Source organism: Triticum dicoccoides, chromosome 3B (genome assembly GCF_002162155.2).
Source record: "Triticum dicoccoides isolate Atlit2015 ecotype Zavitan chromosome 3B, WEW_v2.0, whole genome shotgun sequence".
Taxonomy (NCBI): domain Eukaryota; kingdom Viridiplantae; phylum Streptophyta; class Magnoliopsida; order Poales; family Poaceae; genus Triticum; species Triticum dicoccoides.
Genome location: NC_041385.1, coordinates 614,238,383 through 614,245,590, shown reverse-complemented (window position 1 = coordinate 614,245,590; position 7,208 = coordinate 614,238,383). Strand labels below are relative to the sequence as shown.

Here is a 7,208-nt window from a genome sequence, read left to right as displayed (position 1 = left end):
CCCAAGCTCCACGAATATATCTGGATCCTCTTCGAATCCAGGGTCAAGGGCTGGACTTTGGATCTCCCTAGTAATTTTCCGCCATTCCTGTTATAGATGGACGGATTAAAAAAGACTCAGGGAATGAATAGAGTTGAGTAATGGATAGCAACTCTTCCAGCTGGGAGGGTTGTACATGGAAAATTCGTCCCTTGACTTAATGCGGATGAACTCCTCTTTTTCTCCTTTGTATAAATCGGCCAGTATTTTCACCAGAGCGGTGGTGGAGTCCGGACCTTTCCGACTGCAGCAGGTGACGTCGTCTTCTCCATTGAAGTGCCACATGGCACGCCCTTGGTACTAGAGTGGTTGTACCCCTCGCATTATGCATATTGCCATAACCTCGATTAATGTTAATCCGAATTGAGCAAGCATTTTTATCTTGCTCATCAATTGAAGGACTTCCCTGGTATCTTCCTCCCTGAGGCTCCGGGGACGCCAGTTGAGGTGTTTCTTTAACAGAGCGTTTGTAAACTCAGGAAGACCGATTTGGATTGGGTCAGGAAGGGAGACGTCCTCTATGTAAAACCCTCGGAAGGCCATTCTTCGGATGCCTTTTTCGGTGTGCCGGGTAGGTATCCGGTCCCGGTGATGCGCCATATCTTGGCTCCGCCCACTTGGAATATTGATCCCTCCTGATTGCGAGGGATGAGGCAGAACAAGTTCTTCCATAGCTAAAAATGGGCTTCACGTCCTAGAAATAACTCGCAAAGAGCAACGTAACCTGCAATGTGTAGGATGGAGGCAGGGGTAAAACTGTGCAGCTGGAGGCCATAGTACTCCAGGAGCCCGCGGAGGAACGGGTAGATTGGAAATCCGACACCCCTCAGCAAGTAAGGGACAAGACACACTCGCTCCCCCTAGACGGATTGGGAAAATTCTCTGCCTGCTCCCCACCATCAAAAGGAGTCAATCCGACTCGCACGGGGACTAGATATGCAGGAGGGAGAAACCCCTGGGTCTGCAACTTCACCAATTGACCGTGGGATATGGTACACTTCTCCCAATCGCCCGTCTTGACACTGCAAGGGCAGGAGGAGGAATTGCGAACGTTGTCCATGTTGGAATGGTTTTTACGGGTGCACTTTGATGATTCCTCGCTTGGGGAAGATGGTGTGGATTGGATGTGAAGGTCCCCATCTCTTTAATTAGACAATTTACTTACATGGTTAGGGTGGTAAGTGTAAAAATGCCCCGACTTCTCACATTCTCTCGACATGTGGAAGCTGGAATTATTGGAGTATAGAAGCCGAGGAACATGGCATTAAATGGGAAGTCAGACACTGCACTTTACTACAGGTACTTTGAAGAGTTCGGAGAAGCCCGCCTTGCAATGCCGAAGACAATCTACGTGCCGAACTCATCGTCATTGAATCCTGGTTCGGGGGCTACCGAGGGAGTCCTGGATTATGGGGTCCTCGGACAGCCGGACTATATACATTGGCCGGACTGTTGGGCTATGAAGATACAAGATAGAAGACTTCGTCCCGTGTCCGGGTGGGACTCTCCTTTGCGTGGAAGGCAAGCTTGGCGATTCAGATATGTAGATTCCCTTCTCTGTAACTGACCTGATGTAACCCTATCCCCCTCCGGTGTCTATATAAACCGGAGGGTTTAGTCCATAGGACAAGAACAACAATCATAATCATAGGCTAGCTTCTAGGGTTAGCCTCTACAATCTCGTGGTAGATCAACTCTTGTAATACTCATATCATCAAGATCAATCAAGTAGGAAGTAGGGTATTACATCAATAGAAAGGGCCCAAACCTGGGTAAACATCGTGTCCCACGCCTGTGTTACCATTAGACTTAGACGCACAGTTCAGGACCCCCTACCGGAGATCCGCCGGTTTTGACACCGACAAGAACCCCGTTGCAGACAACTTGTCTAGGTTAGAAAATGTTCTTGATGACCCACTACCTATTGATCCTAGCTTTCCTGATGAACAATTAGCTGTCATAAATGCTTCTCGTACTGCTCCATGCTATGCTGATTATGCTAATTACGTTGTTGCTAAATTTATACCACCTAGTTTCACATACGAGCAAACGAAGAAGTTTTTCTATGATTTAAGACATTACTTTTGGGATGACCCACACATCTATAAAGAAGGGGTAGATGGTGTTATTAGACGTTGTGTACCTGAGCATGAACAGGAACAGATCCTACGCAAGTGTCACTCCGAGGCTTATGGAGGACACAACGCTGGAGATAGAACTGCGCATAAGGTATTGCAATCCGGTTTTTGTTGGCCTACTCTTTTCAAAGATACTCGTAAGTTTGTCTTGTCTTGTGATGAATGTCAAAGAATTGGTAATACTAGCAAAAGGGCCCGTGCGTTGCAACGGGGTAATAAAATTGCAATGTTCAAATCAATCCATCGAGAACATAAATATCATTTGGTCAAAAAAAGAACTTAAATATCTAAATGAATATATAAAATATATATTAAATCAAATCAAATGAAATTGGTGGCTGGGAGCACTTAAGAAATAGTAGTGCTAATATTACACATATAGTAATTGACTACCCACAAGCTTAGAGGCCACAATTTATTCTAAAAGCCTTAGTTTAATTTAGCGATTGAAACATCCATTATCCAATGTGTCAATACAAACATTGATTATATTGCAAGAAACTACTTTGTATTACTTTTAAAATCTAGTAGCTTACTCAATCAAATGTTTGGCACTACTTTCCATGAGTTTTCATTAATCAAACAGTATAGCGTACAAACCCGGCATAAAAAAATAATTCAAATCTCAAGAAAATCTGCTTCACTCTCTCGGTCTTATACAGACTTCCGAGTAATAGAAGTACACAGTGACACTAATATTATTATATCAGCCAAGGTTTCAAGATTAGACAAAAAAAGTACCTTGAGTTATTGAAGGCACAAATTATTAGTTTTGGGAATCCTTGGATTGAGAATTATATTTGTGGCCCATTGATCATGTGGATGGAATAAGATGGACATGACACACACTGAAGTAATTCTCAGGTAAATTTCGGGTAAAAAATAACTCTTAATCTTCATATAAATTAGATAGAAGGAAATATCATAAATATGTATGCAGAATTGCAGACATATGTTCTCACTTAGCAAAATAAGCAATGAAATTCAGAGTCAACTTTGGTGTCAGCCCATATTGTAGTATACAGATAAAGTAATTGGTCTCATGTTCTAGTATAGAAAATAAAGTAATCTTCAAAACTGATGTGCCTCCCTTATCCCAGGAACTGCATTTGACAAGATAATTAGTAAAAGAATCAAGCAGATTTTTTCTGGTGAAATAAGATGCATTTGCATGCTTAGATGAACCCTGCATGTTTAATTCAATCGTGCATCATGTTTTCTGCTAACCCTGCTGCATCCCTTGTCAAAGTTTCAACTTTATTAAAGGAAAATAGTTTAAACTCTGAAAGAGGACATGAAGTACCATTGTTTCCACCAGAACATTAATATATGTTAGGCATAATTTCGCATAAAAGAGTGAGAAAAATGGTTTCTTGTTCACTATAAAATATGAGCCTGAAAACCATTAGAGTACCAGGGTCCCCTTAAACATTCTGGTGCTTCTGTTATGCTAACTGTACATGTTTTGTTTCTGTATCAGTACTGTTATTACATCTGTAGCATGTGACATGCTTTCACTATTCTGATGTTGCTCCTATCCTCAATTTTTTTAGTAAATTTCATTTGTAAATAAACCCAACAGTCATAAAAAAACTAAAAGATTGAAAGACACGTATAAAGATGATCTTATAAAACTTGTTCAAAGTTTTCCTCCTAGCATCATTTTCTCTTAACTCGGTAAAATATGTTTCCAGTTGTACACATATGGTGCCAGCAGTGTGAATACTTTAAGACGGAATGATAAAATCACAAGTGCTGCTACATCTAATCCTACAAAAACAATTCAAGACATGTTTGTACTGAATATGTTAAATGCCAATACCAAGAGCATACCAATTTATCAAGAAGGGTGGTGAATTGTGAGCAGAACATGCTAGAAAGACAAAACCTTTAAGATGTCCCTTTGAACATGAGATGTGGATCGTTTGTATTTACTGAATAGGTTCTGCTCCTGCCATTTACCTAACAAATTATTCAAGTTCACCAGTTGCATAAAAAAATTAAGTTAAGATGTCAGATGTTAAGTTAGTCATAGGGAATACAAATGTGCATCCCAAGCTCAAAGGTGCGGCACAGAAGATTTCCTTCACTCATAGTCACACAAGTTTTATAGAATTCATACAAACAATTGGTCGAATGGCAATCTCATTGAACGAGACATTGTCAGACACAATCATAAGCACAGAACAAACTCACCTACATCTATTTCTCTGAAATAGCAAAGACATCCAAAATCCCACAAAACAATTCGACCATATTGCCCAATGCCATGCAGCAACCACCGCCACTACCTGCCCCAGCACAACCAGCAACAAAAGTAGCACATACATACCTGGCCTTCGTCTCTGATTGATGCGCATGATGCACCTAGGCTATGTCCCGGACCACCACCTCCTCGCTCTTCACCTCTGGTCCACGGACGGCCTCAACGCCAAGGATTTCCCGCTGCTCCGCTCCGTCGTGGCCGCACGCGCGCCTAGCAGGCTGCCTGTGTTCGGACTCTCGCCATAACTCCTCGCGCTCGCCGCGGTCAACTCTGGGCACGGTGCTGCCACCGCCTTCGTCGAAGATGCGGACAGCGTGCGGGTTGTGCTCATTGGGCGTGGCCCCAGCGTCTCGGCGGCCGTCTAGCGGGCAAGGTACCCCGACCCGTCCGGAGGCGTGGGCGATGCTGCGGCGCGCGAGGTCGAGCCCGGTGTGCTGACGCCTGACGGGGACGGTGCGCAAGTTGGGCTGCCGGCTGGCGCTGACCTCTTTGCCGCCGGAGGTGCTTGATGTGAGGTGGGATGTGGTCGTCGGCGGCGTGCCGAGCAGGGCAGGTCCCGGGGAGCCGGGGCGGATGGGCGCCATATACACGACGACCGCACTCGCGTGCGCGACGGGGGGCGAAGCGGTGGACGTGGCGGTGCACGAGTTGAACCAGACGACGGGAAGATCTGACGTCACAGCCAATCTTCTCCACCCAGGGGCGCCATGGCTACCGGCCGACGAGTGCCTCACCGCGGCTGCTGGCCAACAAGGACAGAGGAGCACGGGTGCTGGGATGGAGACGCACCTAAAGGGGGGCCTGGGACACCGGAGGCGGAGGAGAGGCCGAGAGGGTCGGAGGCGGAGGGGAGAGCCGGACTGCTGACGAGCTCGCCAATGAGAGCCCAGCCGAAGGTATCCCCCTTCGACCTTCTCTGCCACTGGCTGGATAAGATGAACAAAGGAGCGCGGGTGGAATTCTAATAAATTCAGGGGTCAATTTGTAAAATCAAAATGTTTTTCCAAATACACTTAAATCGGGACCGCAGGTTGATTTCCTGAAAACTGTGGGGCTTTTCTGCAAAACATGCGACGACGGACGACCAGAAGCAATCGGTGGTTTATTAGTAGGAAAAGATTAGTAGACGTCAAGAAATGCCTATGAACTATTCACATTGAACCATTTGATGTTTGAGGCTTTGATTATATGGGACCTTTTCCTTCCTCTAATGGGTATACACATATTTTAGTTGTTGTTGATTACGTTACTAAGTGGGTAGAAGCTATTCCAACTAGTAGTGCTGATCATAACACTTCTATTAAGATGCTTAAAGAAGTTATTTTTCCGAGGTGTGGAGTCCCTAGATATTTAATAACTGATGGTGGTTCACATTTTATTCATGGTGCTTTTCGTAAAATGCTTGCTAAGTATGATGTTAATCATAGATTTGCATCTCCATACCACCCCCAGTCTAGTGGTCAAGTAGAATTGAGTAATGGAGAGATTAAATTAATCTGGCAAAAGGCTGTTAATAGATCTAGAAAGAATTGGTCCAAGAAACTTGATGATGCATTATGGGCCTATAGAATTGCATATAAAAATCCTATGGGTATGTCTCCGTATAAAATGGTTTATGGAAAAACATGTCACTTACCTATCGAACTAGAATATAAGGCATATTGGGCTATCAAAGAGCTCAATTATGATTTCAAACTTGCCGGTGAGAAGAGGCTATTTGAAATTAGCTCACTTGATGAATGGAGAACACAGGCCTATGAGAACGCCAAATTGTTTAAAGAAAAAGTTAAAAGATGTCATGACAAAAGGATACAAAAGCGTGAGTTTAATGTAGGTGATTATGTTTTGCTATACAACTCTCATTTAAGATTTTTTGCAGGAAAATTTCTCTCTAAATGGGAAGGTCCTTACGTTATCGAGGAGTTCTATTGTTTCGGTGCCATAAAAATCAACAACACCAAAGGCACAAATCCGAAGGTGGTGAACGGTCAAAGAATCAAACATTATATCTCAGGTAATCCCACAAATATTGAAACCAATGTTATTGACACCGTAACACCAGAGAGTACATAAGGGACACTTTCCATAATGTTTCAGACTCCGAAAAGGAATAGGTATGTGCTACGGTAAGTAAAGCGACTCCAAAACTGCTCAAATAGCAATTTTTCTCCGTTTTGGAATATTTAAAAAATTAGGAAGATAAGAAGCAGTCCGAAGGAGACACGAGGTATCCACGAGGGTGGAGGTCGCGCCCTACCCCCTGGGCGTGCCCCCTGCCTTGTGGACACCTCGTGTGCCCTCTGGACTCTGTTTTATTGCACGATACTTCTTTTACTGAGTAAAAATTTATTATATAATCTGCCGAAGGTTTTGACCGCCGTACTACGACGAGATCCTCTGTTTTTATTTTGAGCTGTTTTCTGCCAGAGTTTCTCAAGGCCAGGCATCATGTCGTCCCCCTCCTCCAACAATGTGGGTGACGATGCTTCTTTCAACCCTACTAAGATCAAGGAAGGTGATAAGATCGGGGAAATCAGGGAAATCAAGGATGGTGATAAGATCAAGGAAGCCGCGGAGGAGCAAGTTCCGGCAGTAGATGAAGAAGGCTTCTTTCAACCCTACTACAATCATCTCACCTCTACTGAAATTGAAGCTTTCAAGATGATTGAGCTAGTTCTCATACAAAACAAGTATCTCACACGTGAAAATATTTTGTTGCAACAGCATATCACCGCACTCAAGGGCATTATCTGCAAGGGTGAGGA

General features: G+C 43.9%; 1 pseudogene; it reads left to right on the top strand.

Moving 5' to 3' along the window:
• The first annotated feature begins 4,538 nt into the window (after positions 1–4,538).
• LOC119279718 lies at positions 4,539–5,310 on the top strand (annotated as a pseudogene).
• The last annotated feature ends 1,898 nt before the right edge of the window (positions 5,311–7,208 follow it).